Below are 18,110 nucleotides of genomic sequence, written 5' to 3'. Positions count from 1 at the left end.
AACCACTCCGTTGTGGACACATCTGCAACGGAAACATAGTCCCGATCCCGTGACACATCATAAGCAAAACCAACACAGGACTACGAATTTACCAGCATAACATATCATGAACACAGGACCCTATCATCATGAGAGTGGCTTCGACAGCTAAAGGGGCATGGGACCGCATACAGCATCAAGTGCATCAACAATGTATACAGCAAGGCAATACATGAAAAAGCAAAATCAAATCATGCACAGTCAACAATATACTCACCAAAATGCAGTCCCACCATGCACTGGAGAAACCATCATGAACCCCAATTAGGGGTGTACACAAGTTGGACTTCATACTGGCCAGAGATATGATGGAATTCCAATGCCTCTGTGTAAGTTACTGTCACAGGTTGCCATCCTTGCGAGCCCATGGAAAGAGGAAGCAGGAGTGGCATATGTGTCCGGACCCAAAGCCACAGACACGAGACCAGCCTGAATGGGCCCAGCCGGAACATACAGTGGATGCCATTGGATGCCACATAGCACCACACTGTAACATAAATGCACAATAGACAAATAATAAAAATAGCCAAAGTGGACCTGGGGGCCCAGGGGGGTTACCCAGGAGGGGGGAGGTGCAGGGTGCACCTCAACAGCCACATGCAATGATGTTGAGACTAAACAAAACAAAAAATCCTCCATGGGCTCTTGGTCTTCATGGCCCAACCTGAGTGAGAGATACGTCGTCATCCCCTGGTTGTACATCAGGAGGTGCGCGTGGCACAGGTGCCTGACCATGCATAGCCCCAGCAAGCCCCTCGATGGCAGCAAGCATGTGGGCCTGGTGAGCCTGGTTCTGCAGGAATATGGCACAGAGGTCACCATGCAGCACCTCACGTGTAACACAGTTCCTCCTGCAAGGACCCACGTGTAACTCGGAACTCTGCCAGCAAGGCCTCACGTGACAGACAGACCTCCTCCTGGCTTGCATGGAGTTCAGCCGAGATGGTGTGTTCCAGCTGCTCCATCCTCTGTTCTGCCTGTGTCCCCTGGCTCATAACGAGTGCAGCCAGAGTACTTCTGAGGGCTTCCCTGTGGGCCTGTCCTTCAGCAGCAATAGCTGAGCGCAGAGCCACCAGGCTGAAAATAGTTCTGGACTGGGTTTGCACAGTACCTTGTTAATGAAGAAAGCTGTAGCTGAGGCAGTTGTTCCTGGCCGTTCAAGCAGATCTCGCTGTTCCGGAGCTTCATTCGTGGGGACAAGAACAAGGACGTTGGGAGGTTCCTGCACTGCCCAGGGATGAGGCCAAAAGCTGTAGCAAGACGTCGGTTTAAGGTGTAAGTGCCTTAAAGTCCACAAGCTGGTTTCCTTCCCTCTGGCTATGCGGTTTTCAACAGCACTCTGATGAAAATTCGACCAGATAGGGATGGTGTCCAGGTGGCTTACGAGTTGGTTGTTCCCACCAAACTCAAGGGAAGAAGTTAACCTTGAAGGGCTTCTCTGTCGATTGGAGTTTCAGGCAATTTGGACCAGGGCTTCACCAGTTGTCCAGGAGTTGCAGCAGTCCTCTTCCTTCAGCTCGTCTTCAGTTCTTTCATTCCAGTGGTCGACTCTGCTTTCCAAGTCCCAGAGACCTGCTTTTAAACAGTTTTCCCCCATCCATTCCAGCCTGGCTGTCACTCATACAGCAGGGTGGCTGTCCTTGCCGGACAGCCAGCCAGCCAATCACACCAGAGGGCATTCAGGGCTGCTAGGAGACTAAGAACAGGGAGGTTTGGGCACCTCCCTCACATCCTGTCCACCCCAGACACTCAGGTGGCACAGGAGGGCTTTAGCACTGAAGCCCGCCAAAGGCCAACGAACAAAGTGACCAAACCTGGTTTGGCGCACAGAGAAAAACACATGAAGGACTTTTCCTAAAAGAAATGGGGAAAAAAGATGACTGGAGTCTGTTTTTACAGACAAGTCCGGGGCGCCATATTGAAAAACATGGCTGACCCGATTTTTAGCTACCGTAGCGGTTGGGAAAAATCACGTTAGTTGATCTAAACCACTGCCACCAGCCATTTAAAGTAGGAAAAGGTAACATTTTACTGTTATATGAGTGTTTTGACTCGGGGGAAGCTAAGCAACCCCTCCAACAATCTAGAGGAAGATAGTGTGTGCGGGGTCAGTCATTTAAAAAGACTAGTAAAGCCAATTTAACTTTACATGCTCTGGGAGAAGGTAGTCAGTCCCGGAGAAGGTATTTAAACCTTGGGGAGTCTGAAAGACACACCTGTGCCACTGCACTGAAGGTACTGTGTGACACACATCAAAAGATGATGCCACTGGAGTTGTTTTAAAACTCCATAACCAAAGAACACAAAAAGTAAAACACATTGAAAATGAAAAGTTCAAAGCCCAAAATATAGCAAAAGAGCTGGAGGGCTCTCAGTTAGAGGGAATTTAGCACTTGTGTGAGAATTCTCCCTAACAGCGACTCACTGTCTGCCTTGCGTGGAAAAGAAAAACACACACGCGTGTGCGCGTAGGCAACTCCCCCGCCATAACAAGAAGTACACACTTTAAGCACTGTGAAGATGTCATGTGTGAACCCACAAGTAGTAGAAACACACGCGTCGGACTCCACGAAAAGCACGTACAGCGAACTGCTGTGCCGTGCGGACCTTTTACCCGTGCCGAAGGCAATGCCCCGCGCGCGTCACATCACTTACGTGCTAATGCGCTAAGGGCCTTTCCTCGAATTTCACACTAACATGCGGTTTACTCACGTGCAGAGTGACTCTGCATCTAGCTGGCCATGCGATTACACACAGAAGACCACGCACCTGCCCAAAAGGCCATTTACCTGCCCCCAAAGCCCAGAGCAGCCTCCTACGAGCCATCTGCTGCTGCCAGCCTTCCTGCTGCCAATCTGCCCTGCTATTTGGTGCCTGCACAGAAGACATTGCCAGAGGTCCTGTTGCTGCAACCACCTCTGCTGGAACAGAAGACTCCCGACTGCCCAGCCCAGGACCCAGTTGCCACCCACACCTGCCTCAGGGGTTGCCATGTCAGACCAAGCAACATCTGTGGCTAGTGGCAACCTCCAGTCAGAGAGGCAGAGGCCTGCCTGTTTCAGTGCCAATGAAGTTGGCATCCTGGTGGAGCTAGTCCTGAGGCATTATGATGCCCTCTTCTCGACATCACGCCCCGACACGGAAGGATGGAGGAGGATCTGGTCGGACATCATGGATGCCATCAACGCGGTGGAGGTGGCATCCCGCAACTAACAATGCATTCGGAAGCACTGGGAGGACTTTAGGTCCAGGACCCACAGCAAGACCCGGCGCCTCGTTGAGGCTCGTTGAGAAGTGTGGCACCGGGACAGGTTGAGCAACATACAGATGCGTGTCCTGGAGCGCACAAACCCAGCACTTCACCACCAGGTCCTAGATTTTCGGACCCATCTGGAGTCGAGTGGTAAGTGTCCATGTGTTCTTGTCCAGCGTACTGCATGTTGAGGTGTGGCAGGAGTGTGAACGTCGCCCGTATGTCTGGCATGCCCCATGTATGGATGTCTGTGTGCAGGGACCTGACGGTGCTGCATGTGAGTCCAGTCAAGCGTGTTCCACATCAATGGTGTCTGTGTTGCAATGCATGATGTGCACCAGCATGTGACGACACACACATGTCTGCATGTCTGTGTGTGCATGCCCATGTTTGTGGTTTGAGACATGGATGCTTATGTCACCTTCATGGATGTTCACGGTGTACAATTGCGTGTGTCTGAGTGGTGTTTGTCTGACCGGGAATCGCCATGGATGCATGTCACATGGCCATCTCGATGCCTGATTGACTGATGCGGCACAGTTGCCAATGTGTGCTCTGTGACAGGAGGTAGACATGGCCAGATGCATGACTATCCGGTGGTGTGTGTGCATGTGATCGGCATGTCCCATGATGCATGTGATGTTCAGCCCCCCTTCTAATGTTCCAACAGTGCCTTGGACATGGATGCAAATGTCTGTTGCATGTGGCATGCTTGTTTGTGTATGTGTGTTGCTTGCACTGACCTGTGTGTTGTGTACGGTGATATTGGTTGTGAGGTTTGATGCTGCCACTCATTTGCATTTGCTTTGTGTCTAGCAGACCCTGATACATGATGATGTATACAGTACCCCGATTCTTGTGTTCAATGTCTCCCTATCTACAGCGGCGATTGAGGAAGAGGGCAGAGACAGCGCTGTGGAGCAGAGCGGCGGGATGCCTCCACCAGCCAGAAGCGCAAAGCCTGTCACCCCCCCAGGACAAGTCATCTTCCGGGAGCGAGGGCACTTGTGCCTCGTCCACCACTACGGCCGCAGCTGTCGAGGGGATGCCCAAGAAGGCGAGGTTGGAAGCGGGCTCCTTGGCAGTGGAAGAGGCAGATGAGCCTCCACAGGGGCAGGACAGTGCAGAAGACAGTGCAGAGGCATCCAGGTTGGTGATGGTTGAGGAGAAGGAGGCGGAGGCCGCATCAGGCCCGCACATGGGGCCTGGGGGGGGGGGGAAATGCCAACAAATGATGAACATTGACCAAGGAAAAGTACCCACCACCCACAAAACCTGTGCGACTGGACTTCAAGGAGACAAAAAGAGAAAAAAATTCTGTGGACAACCAGTTAACCCATCAGGAAAATACCTGAAAAACCAACATAACTAGAAAAACAGACCCAGAATCTTAACAAGAAACGTATAGCCTCATGCCAACAAAAATGCATTTTACCAGGAAAGACCAATGCACAAGAAGAGGCCAAAATAGAACAAACCAAATGGAAGACCAACCATCTCGAATCACCACATCTGAGAGCCAACCAATGCCAATAAACAGCACACCTAACTGCTGTGAGAAACCTGAATTTGCCTCGCCCGCTAGTCACCGGGGATCTGTCATCCAGGTGGTCAGGACACGACCATTCTCCCCTAGTTTGGATTATCCAATGCAAGGACCCTAACCCTTGGGTCATGCAATGGTTTCTAGACCTGCAGCCCTACTATTTCACTGTGGAACACCGAAAAGAGAAGGATCAGGGGAATGTAGACTTCCTTTCCCGTTTCTCCTGTGAAACAGATGCGGCTAAATCGCATGCAGGAAGGGTATGTGAGAAACCTGAAGATGTCTCCCCCGCTAGTCCCCGGGGATCTGTCATCCAGGTAGCCAGGACACAGCCATCGCTGTTGGATCCAGTTCCTGATGGTGGACCAGTTTGGGGGGATCACCTGGATGGGGGGTCCTCAGGGAGTGGAAGTGGGACACCGAAGGTTGAGATGCGGTATCCACTTCCTTATGACACCTTTTCTCCATCCTGCCTAGTAGGATGCATAGAAACTCTAGCCCCCTTTTCCCACACAAACACTTTCTCAGAGCGTGAACGACAATGGACTAATACCAGAGCTGTTTACCTGACATGTCCCAACACAAGGATCAGGCAGAGTCAGGCAATTACCGACAACTACACACACCAGACTACCCTTTCCCTTTCCCATAGGGATAAAAGGCGTAGCACAAGAGCACACTCCGAGCAAGGCCAAATGCAGGAGTGTTAGGGAGAGTTCTCCAGAATGGCTAATTTCCCTTACCTAATGAGTACCTCAGCAGCTTTGCTGGATTTCTAGGATTTATTTTTTCCCCACTCTTACATGTGTTTTGCTGTGTGTTTTACATTTTTTGTGTTCATAGACTATGGGGTCACACCTACTCTGTAAGCATCATCTTTTTACTGTGTGTCACACAGCACCTTTAGTGCAGTGACACAGGGTTGTCTTTTTCCGACTTCCCACTTTGAACTCCATTTTCTGGGACTGACTATTGTCTCCCAGAACATGTAAAGTTGCCATTGACTTTATTAATCTTTTTAAATTCACAGACCCAGTGCAAACTATCTTCCAGAGATAGTACTGGAAAGGGTTAATAGTTATCCCTTTTTGTCTGTTTCTCATGGAACATTATTTTGTTCCCCTTTCTTTAAGATTTGGCTGGTGGCAGTGGTAGCTACCATTGGAGACACAAGTCGCACTGTGGTTTGATTGGCTAGGTGACTGATGGCAAGGACAGCCACCCTGCTATGTGATTGACAGCCAGGCTGTGTGAATGGGGGAAAACTGCATAAAAAGCAGGTCTCTGGGACTGGAAGGCAGAGTTGCCACTGGATCGAGAGAACCAAAGAGAAGCTGAAGGAAGAGGACTACTGCAACAACTGAACCTCCCGGTGAAGCCCTGCTGCGGGTCCAAATCTCCTGAACTTCAACGACAGAGAAGATCTGCAAAGAGTCTTCTCCCCTTGAGCTTGGTGGGACCAACCAGCTCACAAAGCCCCTGGACCTACCTCTTCAGCCTGGTCGAATTTGCTGTGCCACAGTGAACCGGATAGCCAGCTTGAGAGAGCCCCTTTGTGCTTTTAATGAGCGCACCTTTTATTTGTCATTTTGCTCTTTTGCTAGCTTCTTCCCTGGGCAGCACAGGACACTCCAGTCTTCCTCCTTCTTGTCAGTCCGACAGTCGCTTCAGGAACCGTGAGCCTGCAGGAACTGACAGGAACTACCGCCGCAGCTACAGCATTCTTCTTCATCTAAGGTACTGTTCAAATCTGGTCGTTCATTCTGTCTGACCGCAGTGAAAGTGTTTGAAATCTATTGCTAACCCGAGGGCTAATCCTTCTCTACTCTTTTAAATAACTTTTCTTCCGACCAACTTTGTTTCAAACTCTTGGCAAAGACTTAACCGCGAACAACTCTGAACTGTGTGATCGTCTGCAAAGACTCTGAATCATTAACATTGGCCCAGGCCTATTGATTTGAATCCTAGTTGTAGTAGTCCTTTATTTAGATTGCCCTGTCTACTTACTTGTTGGTGCTGCTTGATGTTGAGAAACTTTGTCTTTCCCTCCCTTTTTAAATTGCTTGAGCACTCCAGAAGATTAAGACTACAGGTATGAGCAATAAATCCCCTTTGGTATCAGCCTGTACCACAAATATTTAGTTGGTAGCTGTGGCTAAGCAGTCAGACTTATCTCAAGAGGGAGATGAGCAGTATTCAGGGTTTACACAATAGGACTACAATACTATGGGACACGGAAACACTGACCAAAGCTTTGTATTAAAAAGAATATATACATTAATTCATAGAATTCAGCGCACAAGTAGCGCACGCGGCTGGCGCACAGCGTGCGCGTGCGATAGTCTGCGCCAGCCGCGTGCGCCAAAACCGAATCCGGCGCACAGCGTATTCATGGATTTTAGGCTCCCAAACCAGCCGTGGCGCAGAGTATCGCAGCGACCCTGCAGCAGCGCCAGTAACGCCCCCAAGAACGCCCTCGCGCAAGGAAAAGCCATCAAAATCGCTAAATCATCGCAAAGGGCTGCGCTAACCCTGGACCAGTTTACAGGGCTGCCAAACAAGGAACGCAAAGCGGGTAACGTGCATATCAGGGGTACGCGTGAAGTTATACACGCGATTAGCCAGGGTACGTGTATTACAGGGGTACGCGGGAAGTATAACACGCGATTAGCCAGGGTACGTGTATTACAGGGGTATGCGGTAAGTTTAACATGCGATTAGCCAGGGTACGTGTATTACAGGGGTACGCGGGAAGTTTAACACGCGATTAGCCAGGGTACGTGTATTACAGGGGTATGCGGGAAGTTTAACATGCGATTAGCCAGGGTACGTGTATTACAGGGGTACGCGGGAAGTTTAACACGCGATTAGCCAGGGTACGTGTATTACAGGGGTACGCGGGAAGTTTAACACGCGATTGGCCAGGGTACGTGTATTACAGGGGTATGCGGGAAGTTTAACACGCGATTAGCCAGGGTACGTGTATTACAGGGGTGCGCAGGAATTATCACACGCGATTTGGCTGGGTACGTGTATTACAGGGGTGCGTGGGAATCATCACACGCGATTTGGCTGGGTACGTGTATTACAGGGGTGCGTGGGAAGTCACACGCGATTAGGCTGGGTGGGTCCTCACAGGTGTTCCCGGTACACCCTCCACGGCCCCTGCAGGCAGCCTACAAAACAGGGGACTACCCTGCACACCTGCTCATGTCCCCCTGCACCCCCACCCCCCAGCAGTGCAGGGGCAGCCTCCACCAGGCCCCCACCCATGCCTCCCACCACCCCCAACCCCCAGCAGTGCAGGGGCAGCCTCCACCAGGCCCCCACCCATGCCTCCCACCACCCCCAACCCCCAGCAGTGCAGGGGCAGCCTCCACCAGGCCCCCACCCATGTCTCCAGCCACCCCCACCCCCCCGCCACCAGGGACAGCCTCCACCAGGCCCCCACCCATGCCTCCCACCACCCCCAACCCCCAGCAGTGCACGGGCAGCCTCCACCAGGCCCCCACCCATGCCTCCCACCACCCCCAACCCCCAGCAGTGCAGGGGCAGCCTCCACCAGGCCCCCACCCATTTCTCCCACCACCCCCAACCCCCAGCAGTGCAGGGGCAGCCTCCACCAGGCCCCCACCCATTTCTCCCACCACCCCCACCCCCCCGCCACCAGGGGCACCCTCCACCAGGCCCCCACCCATGTCTCCCACCACCCCCAACCCCCAGCAGTGCACGGGCAGCCTCCACCAGGCCCCCACCCATGTCTCCCACCACCCCCACCCCCCCGCCACCAGGGGCAGCCTCCACCAGGCCCCCACCCATGTCTCCCACCACCCCCACCCTCCCGCCACCAGGGGCAGCCTCCACCAGGCCCCCACCCATGCCTCCCACCACCCCCAACCCCCAGCAGTGCAGGGGCAGCCTCCACCAGGCCACCACCCATGCCTCCCACCACCCCCAACCCCCAGCAGTGCAGGGGCAGCCTCCACCACGCCCCCACCCATGTCTCCCACCACCCCCACCCCCCCGCCACCAGGGGCAGCCTCCACCAGGCCCCCACCCATGTCTCCCACCACCCCCACCCCCCCGCCACCAGGGGCAGCCTCCACCAGGCCCCCACCCATGCCTCCCACCACCCCCAACCCCCAGCAGTGCAGGGGCAGCCTCCACCAGGCCCCCACCCATGTCTCCCACCACCCCCACCCCCCCGCCACCAGGGGCACTCTCCACCAGGCCCCCACCCATGTCTCCCACCACCCCCACCCTCCCGCCACCAGGGGCAGCCTCCACCAGGCCCCCACCCATGCCTCCCACCACCCCCAACCCCCAGCAGTGCAGGGGCAGCCTCCACCAGGCCCCCACCCATGCCTCCCACCACCCCCAACCCCCAGCAGTGCACGGGCAGCCTCCACCAGGCCCCCACCCATGCCTCCCACCACCCCCAACCCCCAGCAGTGCAGGGGCAGCCTCCACCAGGCCCCCACCCATTTCCCCCACCACCCCCACCCCCCCGCCACCAGGGGCACCCTCCACCAGGCCCCCACCCATGTCTCCCACCACCCCCAACCCCCAGCAGTGCACGGGCAGCCTCCACCAGGCCCCCACCCATGTCTCCCACCACCCCCACCCCCCCGCCACCAGGGGCAGCCTCCACCAGGCCCCCACCCATGTCTCCCACCACCCCCACCCTCCCGCCACCAGGGGCAGCCTCCACCAGGTCCCCACCCATGCCTCCCACCACCCCCAACCCCCAGCAGTCAGGGGCAGCCTCCACCAGGCCCCCACCCATGCCTCCCACCACCCCCAACCCCCAGCAGTGCAGGGGCAGCCTCCACCACGCCCCCACCCATGTCTCCCACCACCCCCACCCCCCCGCCACCAGGGGCAGCCTCCACCAGGCCCCCACCCATGTCTCCCACCACCCCCACCCCCCCGCCACCAGGGGCAGCCTCCACCAGGCCCCCACCCATGCCTCCCACCACCCCCAACCCCCAGCAGTGCAGGGGCAGCCTCCACCAGGCCCCCACCCATGCCTCCCACCACCCCCAACCCCCAGCAGTGCAGGGGCAGCCTCCACCAGGCCCCCACCCATGTCTCCCACCACCCCCACCCCCCCCGCCACCAGGGGCACTCTCCACCAGGCCCCCACCCATGTCTCCCACCACCCCCACCCTCCTGCCACCAGGGGCAGCCTCCACCAGGCCCCCACCCATGCCTCCCACCACCCCCAACCCCCAGCAGTGCAGGGGCCGCCTCCACCAGGCCCCCACCCATGCCTCCCACCACCCCCAACCCCCAGCAGTGCAGGGGCAGGCTCCACCACGCCCCCACCCATGTCTCCCACCACCCCCACCCCCCCGCCACCAGGGGCACCCTCCACCAGGCCCCCACCCATGTCTCCCACCACCCCCAACCCCCAGCAGTGCACGGGCAGCCTCCACCAGGCCCCCACCCATGTCTCCCACCACCCCCACCCCCCCGCCACCAGGGGCAGCCTCCACCAGGCCCCCACCCATGTCTCCCACCACCCCCACCCTCCCGCCACCAGGGGCAGCCTCCACCAGGCCCCCACCCATGCCTCCCACCACCCCCAACCCCCAGCAGTGCAGGGGCAGCCTCCACCAGGCCCCCACCCATGCCTCCCACCACCCCCAACCCCCAGCAGTGCAGGGGCAGCCTCCACCAGGCCCCCACCCATGCCTCCCACCACCCCCAACCCCCAGCAGTGCAGGGGCACCCTCCACCAGGCCCCCACCCATGTCTCCCACCACCCCCACCAGTGCAGGGGCACCCTCCACCAGGCCCCCACCCATGTCTCCCAACACCCCCACCCACCAGCACTGTGGGGCACGTGGCCAGCAGGCAGTCAGGCAGCAGCAGATGGCAGGTGGGAGCGTGCTCAGGGCTCTGGGGGGCAGTAATTTGGCCTCCTGGCCAGGAGCGTGGTCTCTCGTGTGTGAACGCGTGGACAGCCTGATAGGGAGTGAAATCCCACACGTCAGCAAAGACCCTTAGCGCGTAAACCCGTCAACAGCATATGCGCGCCTATAGTCACCTGCACGTGTAGGAAATTGTTGCGTGACACGTCCCAGTGTCAAAGCGTGTGATTGGTGAAAATGGATCTACACGTAGAAGTGACAAAGCGTGTGATTGGTGAAAATGGATCTACACGCAGGAGTGACAAAGCGTGTGATTGGTGAACGTACACGCAGCGTAAGTGACGCTGTACGTGTGGGCCTGTATATAAGGTACATGTAGAACACCATTTCCTTGTACGTGCTTTTCGTGGAGAGCGAGTGGGTGAATTCTGTACTTCTTGTCGTTTCACACGCGATTTACTTCACGGCGTTTCCAGTTCGTATTCCCTGTTACCTCTGACAGCTTTTTCTCTTTTTTCTCTTTTACTGGTTTACCTGGGCCTGTTCCCTCAAACAGTGTCCCCTTCTACTGTTGTCCTGTCTTCTCAGACAGCGTACACATCTTCTTTTGGCGGGGGTTTAGCCAGCCAAACGCGCTCATTTTTCACGCTCTTTTACCTGGCAGACGGTGAGTCACGCACGTATCCAACTTCTGTGCTTGCCCCGTGTGTAGCCTACCCCTTCAGAGGTCATTCTAGGCTGCGTGTGACACGCATACGTTCATTCTTGTGTTACTGGGTGCCACAGCGTAGTGCAGGTTTTTTTTTCTGCACACGTGGTCTAGGAGGGGTTGCGTGCACGTCATCTCCCTTTTTTGGGCCTCCTGTGCGTTGCGTGACCCGTCATCTTTCCCCAGGGGTTACAATCAGCCGTGCTAGAGCACTAGGGTACAATTACCATCTGGTACCCAACCCCTTTGACCCCCAATTGCCCAGGACAATTGTCTACAGCCACTCCCATACGCACATTAATATCAGTGCCATGGCTGGGAGGCGAGGATTCCGTAAGGGTGGCAAAGGTGGAAGAGCCACAAGTGGTGGCCGTGGTGGATCCGGTAGGGGACGTGGTCGTAACTTGCAGGGTGAGCCTGTCCCCCCATGTGTGGAGGACCAGTCAAGGGCACCCATCATCCCCCCCTCCCCCCCTCCCCCCCTCCCGTTGAGGCTGAAGTGGCTGACACCATCCATGCTCAGCCCTTGTTGGACCAGCCCATTGTGGCACCAGACCTGGCTGACTCCATGGCTGACTTCCAGGTCAGCAGGGCTACGACACGTGCGCTGGTGCACGTTGATGCCATCATGCCACGTGGATCTGGGGCAGCAAGGTCATCTGCTGCACCAAGGAGGCAGGGCGGAGAGGCTGCAGGGGCAGCTGCGGCTCCATCCACCCCAGCCCTCACACACCCAGCCAGGACAGTGTCGGTCCTAGTCCATGCTGCTGACATTCCCCCTGACACCATCACACTAGAGCCAATGCCTGCACCAACTCCCATGCTGAGTGTGCAATCCCACACTCCTGATACAGAGTCCACCAGGGCTCCTGCCCCTAGTGTCCAGAGCGGCGCAGGACACTCAGGATCACCACCACCTTCCAAGCGGAAGAGGAAGAGTGCTCGTCCGGCACAGGCTGATGCCCCAGACACGGCTACACAGTCCGGCCCGTCCAGGAAGCCCAGCTTCACGGATGACGAACTGAATGCACTTGTCGAGTATGTGTCCGGACATGACAACGAGATGGTCATTGTTGCAGGATCCAAGACCACACCTGCACAACGCCAGGCACACTGGCAGACCGTTGCGGACATCGTAAGTGCCCTTGGAATCGTGAGGCGCACAGCCAATGATTGCTATAAGCGCTGGAATGACCTAAAGCGCAGGGCAAAGAGTAAGCTGGCCTCAAGACATGCCGCAACTCTAGTGACTGGAGGTGGGTCTCCAGTAGTAGACATGGAACTCACTCCACATGAGTCAGTCGCTGGGACCTACGTCACGGAGGAACAGATCCAAGGAGTGGGAGATCTGGCTGATTACGAGGCATTGTCCGGTGAGTGCACATGCATGTGTGTGTCATCCATGTGCATGGTGTGTGTGTGAGGGCTTCTGTTCGGGTGCCAGGTGAGAGTGTGTGCGCCTGAGTCGTATGGGTCAGCCATGTGCTTCATGCAATCCTTCCTGCGCAGCTGCATTTGGCCATAGCAGTATCCCTTCTGCCAACAGTAGACATCTAGCACAACTGCACGCCAGTTGCCCTTGAAGTGTCACCTTGACACAACATATTTGCTTATTTTTCACTGTTCATTCAGTCAGTTTGTTTGCATTCCACCACTTTCACTAGGCATGTCGCTGTCCACTAGTCACATGTCTGACATGGGTATGGTAAAGTGGAGTGACTTTGTTACCTGGATATCATTTGTACACACATGTCCCTGTGCAATTTGACCATTTCAGACTGGCAGCTCCAGGTGAAAAATCTGACCTGTTAGAATTAGAAAAGCTATTACATGCGGGAACTGGACTGAATGAATAGGTGCTGCCCTCCTCTCCATCTTCACTCAATAGCAATGGTACATGCCATCTGTGTGATGGCATGTGTGTTTCACCTGCCAATCACAGGCCAATGTGTGATGCCACTGCCAGGCAGCATGCAGAAAATTTGTTCATCTTCCATCTTGGTGTCATCAGTGTGTGCCATTTGCCTGCACTTCATACGCAGTGAGGGTGCATGCATGGGAGGGTTTTAGTCATGTGGGACATGTGTCAATCAAGTACTGGTTCTCTTGCTTCTCAGCCCTCAATGTGTGCCATGGTGCTAATGCCTGTTTCCATTTCTTTGTTTTCATGTCTTTGCAGGGGAAGACGCACCTGATACTGCTGGGGTTGTGGAGATGGTGCAGACCCAGGAGGTGTCCCAGGGCCGACCAACCACCAGTGAGGGACGTGGTGTGGTGGTGGGGGAGAACCCACAAGTGCTGCAGGTCGTGCTCTCAAGGGGTGTCTCTGGCTGCACCTCCCCCGAGCTGTACTCAGGTGTTGATTCGGATGAGACCTACGTGCCGTCGCAGGTGAGTGTTCCAGGGAGGGATTCTGTTCTGTCTCACCCACCTGCACCAGGGTCAGTACCCTCCATGGGGATGTCAGTGTTGGCAGCTACGCCTTCAGTGGTTACGGATGCAGGGTCACACTCCGCGACATCTGATCCTGTTCCTGGGCCAGCAGATCAGAGGGGGAATGCAGTCCTGCAGCCTCAGGCAGTGCCGGCACAGCAAGGCGCAGTTCGCCTTGCCCCAGACAGGTGTGGTGCCCGCCGACGTGGTGGCCGTACGCCACCCGGCAATACCGCATGGGAGCAATCCATTCACGGTATGGCTACCCAACAGGCTGCATCATCCGAGATGATGGCTCAGGCCATGGATAGGGTGGCCACTTCCATTGTCCCCCCAGAAAGACTGATGGAGCGACTAGAGCAGGCAACCGACTCCATCTGCCAGTCACACAGGGAGGACATGTTGGGGTCCAACAGGGACAGGCGGGCGGCACTGGCGACTCTGCAGGAGGCCATCTCCATTGAGTCCCAGGGCCACAGGGAAGCCCTGAGGCAGGAGCTCCTTCACCTCAGGACGACTCTTGTTGAGCTTGAGGCTTCAACACACCAAAGGACAGAACAGCAGCTGGAGCGTCTCACCCGTACGCTCTCAGCTGAGATGCAGGCAACGAGGGCGGAGGTCCGGGCATCCCGTGAGTTGTTGCATGGGGACCTCCGCACACTCATCCTCCAGAACCAGACCTACCACACCCGCATGCTTGCAGCCATGGAGGAGCAGACTAGGGCCTTGCGTGGGCTGCCTCCCATAGTTCAACCACCTCCGGATGCAGCTGCACAGGGTGATAATAGCGACAGCAGTGATACTCCCACAATAGGGTAGCCGTGTGGGCCATGAGCCCATGGAGGTGTTTTATCTTCCCAGGATCCACGCAGGTGGGTTCTGGTGTGCATCCTGTCCTCGGACCTCCTGGGTGGCCTCCCCAACCCCCCCGGGCCCATCAATGGCCATTTTTGATTGTTTCTTATTTTTATTTTTATTTTGATTTCTTTTATTCCCAATTTTTTTGGGACAATCTGTTGGCTTCGATCTGTTGGCTTCGATCTGTTGGCTTCGATCTGTTGGCTTCGATCTGTTGGCTTCCGTGGTTCCTGTGGGCATACGCTGCATTGTGGCTGGGCACATGCAGGCTTGTAATGTATTTGGTTCAGATGCTTGGGTTTGAGTCACACACACCCCTCCTGCTTCCCGTTTCCATGGGCTTGCAAAGGGTGTGCCCAAGTGACAGTGAATTACACAGTGACGTTGGACTCCCATGAGCTGTGTGGCCAGTCTGTAGTCAATACTGTGTACACATTCATAGTGCATATTGCTGTTGTGTTGTACACTGCATGTTGCATTGATGTGTAACTCTTCTTCTGTGTCTACCTCCCAATTTGCAGGTCCCTTCCTCATGTCCACACAAGGACCTCTAGTCTGGAGATGGGGACCATGTTGGCAGCAGTGCACCTACAACTCTACATGGCGACAACACTGCACAGTTGGTAGTGGTGGGAGTGCAGGCATTTCCAGGTGGTGAGACTACTAATATGTAACATTTGTGATGTCATGTTAATGGTACTACGTGCTCAAGTATGTTGTTGGTCCGGCATTGCTGTGAGCATTTCAGGTGTTGCAGGTTTCTAATAGTGCCACTGTACATAGTGAGACTGATGTCATGTTGTGGGGATTACTTTGTTTACCTGCAATTAGCATGACATGGCACGGTGTGTCGTGTGGCGGTGCTGGGGTTGGGTTGGCTGACATGGCACTGTCCTCTTGTTGCATTTTGCAAGTGGGTATTCATTTTAGCTGCTTCAATGTGTAACTTCACAAAACTGCATTGGTGGTGTCTGTGTGGGTAGGGATGCACACATTGTGACACTTCCAGGTGAACAATCTCAGGCTGACATGGTATTCCCGGTTCATTCTCCAGACATTCAGGATCAGTGTCAGGTTGAGTCATCATTGATTGTCAGATGGAATGTGCCAGGGCAGTGTGCACTCCACAGGGGTGTGATTTCTATGTGAAGTAATTAGCCACTAGCTGTGTACGGGCTGCCTCCCCCGTGCCCTTTCCCCTCCCATGCGCAGCGGCTGTGCATGTGGTTGGGGATGTGGGGCCACCACCATGTCCACGGCCAGGCCCCGGCGTGTTGCAACGTTGTTGTGCAGGACACATGCTGCCACTATGATCCTGCACACTACTGGGGGAGCGTATAACAGCTGCCCGCCAGAACGGTCAAGGGAGCGAAAGCGTGACTTTAGCACTCCGAATGTGCGCTCCACTATGCCCCTGGTTGTAATGTGGGCTGTGTTATATCTTACCTGGGGTGGCGTGGTGGGGTTCCGAATTGGCGTCATCATGTGGGGGCTGAGAGGGTAGGCACTGTCCCCTGTGGAGGTGGTGATTGGTATCATTGGTGGGGTTGTGACCTTGCTCAGTATCCAACATGCATGCATGTGCAGTGGCATACATACTCACCAAGCAGCCATGTATCGCCATGCCGCCCAGCATCTATGTCCCGGCATAGGGTGGACATTCGGTAAATGAAGCTGTCGTGGGTGGACCCGGGATAGTTGGCATATACTGAGGTGATGATTCCCTTGGCATTACATACTACCTGCACATTGATGGAATGCCAGTGCTTGCGGTTCCTATAGATGTGCTCTGATGCCCTGGGGGGACGTAGAGCCACATGGGTGCAGTCGATGGCACCTAGCACTTTGGGGAATCGTGCCACTCCGTAAAAATCCAGGGCGGCAGCATGCCTTTCTGCAGGTGTTCTGGGCAGGTATATGTGCCTGCGGACTGATGGGCGTGCAGTCATGATGTTCAAGACCTGGTGTAGGCAGCGTGACTGGGTGGCCTGTGACACCCCACCCACTATGGCACTTGTCCGCTGAAATGATCCAGTGGCTAAGAAGTGCAGTACATTGAGGACCTTCTCCAGGGGGCTGAGTGCTTGGGAGCACAGGGTGGGTGATGTGAGGTCATCCTCCCACTCAGTCACCAGGTCCAGTATGATGTGTGGTGGAAACCTGTACCTCCCATACACCTGGTCATCAGGCATCCCGAAAAGGCTGGTTCTGGGTGTGAATATTCGAGCCCTGACTATCCTCCTCCTCCTCCTTTGGTAGCCCACTGCCACTGCTGCTAGGAACGGTATGTTCATCCTGGCGTCTGAGCTTGTTATTGTTAAAGTCCGCAATTTTATGCTTTGCGCGTGTTCTAGGCGAGCGTGTGACCCGCGCACCCCTGGAATCCAGTTCCCAGTCCAATAGCGTGTGGAAATTCACACGCACCACGGGATACAGCGTGTGACCCGCGCACCCCTGGAATCCAGTTCCCAGTCCAATAGCGTGTGGAAATTCACACGCACCACGGGATACAGCGTGTGACCCGCGCACCCCTGGAATCCAGTTCCCAGTCCAATGTGGAAATTCACACGCACCACGGGATACAGGTTCGCTGACGTACTTGCGTGTGTAAGTGGCCGCGCACCCATTAAATACACGTACATAGGCCAATCGCGTGTACGCGCACTTTTGTCCAATTACACGCAATGAAATACACGTACATAGGCCAATCACGCGATGACACTCTGACGTGCAGTATTTCCACGTGTGTTCCGTCATCACGTGCTGAGTGGGGAACGCCTGTGCGGGTCACGTCAGACGCGCTTACGCGCTGAGGGACTCTGGTCCAATAGAATCGCGTATGCGTGCTGACGCGCTTACGCGCTAAGGGCCTTTCCTCGGATTTCACGCTGACGTGCAGGATTTTCACGTGCCAAATCACTCCGTATCAAGCTGGCCACCCGAAAACACACGGAACACCACGCTCCTGCCCAGAAGGCCGAGTTACTGCCCCACAGTGCCCCGAGCAGCCTCCCACGTGCTATCTGCTGCTGCCTGCCTGCCTGCCTGCTGCCACCGTGCCCTGCCATTTGGTGCCTGCACATCAGCCATCTGCAGGGGTCCAGTTGCTGTGTCCACCCCTGCTGGAACTGAAGACTCCCAACTGGGATTACATCGCTCCACAGCCCAGCCCCAGGACCCAGTTGCCCACCCACACCTGCCTCTGGGGTTGCCATGTCGGGCACTTCCACATCTGGCACCAGTGGCAACCCCAGGCCAGAGGGGCAGAGGGGCACCAGCTTCACTGCCACCGAAGTTGGTGTCCTGGTGGAGCATGTCCTGGGGCAGTATGATGCCCTCTTTGGATCGTCCCGCGCCAGCAAGGAAGGACGGGAGAGGATCTGGGCCGACTGTGTG

The sequence above is a fragment of the Ambystoma mexicanum genome, chromosome 2q, assembly GCF_040938575.1.
Source record: "Ambystoma mexicanum isolate Mex_15411 chromosome 2q, UKY_AmexF1_1, whole genome shotgun sequence".
In the NCBI taxonomy this organism is placed as follows: Eukaryota; Metazoa; Chordata; class Amphibia; order Caudata; family Ambystomatidae; genus Ambystoma; species Ambystoma mexicanum.
The sequence above is the reverse complement of the archived record's forward strand: the minus strand, read 5'-3'. Positions refer to the sequence as shown.